The 1,049-nt window shown below is 36.6% G+C and overlaps 1 protein-coding gene across 1 annotated transcript in view; it reads right to left on the bottom strand.

Annotated features, from left to right (window-relative positions):
- LOC106873668 (ferrochelatase, mitochondrial) overlaps window positions 1-1,049 on the bottom strand; it is an 18,664-nt gene that overhangs the window by 6,671 nt on the left and 10,944 nt on the right. The gene's annotated exons all lie outside the window — the stretch shown is intronic.

The following is a 1,049-nucleotide window of genomic DNA, read 5'->3' as shown; positions in this document are numbered from 1 at the left end:
TTTGGTGTCGCATGGCCAAAAATTACCGTGAATTTTTTTAGAGACACTTTCAAATTTATCAGAATATTTGGGCTGAAGATTGGAATAGTGAAATTTTCATTCACTTAACCATGAAACGATTCGTATCCAATTAACTAAAGACTTGTTTTGTTTACGCTTTTCCCTCCGGTTTTTTGTTCTATGTGTGCCATAAATATCGCCATCCGTTTTAGAGAAAAATTTGTAGTTTAGAATCAGTAGTTCTTTGACTGCTATTTCTAAATTTTCAGTATGTTGGAGAAGCAACTCAATTGCTAATCCCTGTATATTTATGATTATACATATATATATGTATATATATCCAAAGTTTAAAATTTTTTAATTTAAGAGAGAGATTTGATGCTAATATCCATTATTAATGTAATTTATTCCTACATCAACATTTCTGTATAAGGCTATATTTGACTGTCAAATTATAAACAAGGACCACGATCCCTAAAGAGTCTAATTTAGACTTTTTTGCGGTGAAATCTCCTGCTATATTGGTAACAATTACATAGTTTTCTATGAAAAATTATATATGTATATATATATATAAATATATATATATATATGTATAAGAAATATACAGAGATTGATAGACTTGAACTGGGGATTCTTGACAATTTTGCCTGTATTTGGGATGGGCACTTAAATAGGTATGTACTTAACAGAGAGGTTACTCGTCGTCATCATCATCATCATTGTTTAACGTCCGCTTTCCATGCTAGCATGGGTTGAACGATTTGACTGAAGACTGGTGAAACCAGATGGCTACACCAGGCTCCAATCTGATTTGGCAGAGTTTCTACAGCAGGATGCCCTTCCTAACGCCAACCACTCCGAGAGTGTAGTGGGTGCTTTTACGTGCCACCTGCACAGGAGCCAGTTCGGCGGCACTGGCAACGATCTCGCTCAAATGTCTTTACACATGCCATCTGGTATAAGTGCCAGGAAGGCGATGCTGGGCACAGGTGCCATCACGATTTTGCTTTCGCTTGCCCCAACAGGTCTTTGCAAGCCGAGTTTCG

This window comes from Octopus bimaculoides, chromosome 28, assembly GCF_001194135.2.
Source record: "Octopus bimaculoides isolate UCB-OBI-ISO-001 chromosome 28, ASM119413v2, whole genome shotgun sequence".
In the NCBI taxonomy this organism is placed as follows: Eukaryota; Metazoa; Mollusca; class Cephalopoda; order Octopoda; family Octopodidae; genus Octopus; species Octopus bimaculoides.
Note: the sequence above shows the minus strand (reverse complement) of the source record. Positions and strands in the feature narration are given on the sequence as shown.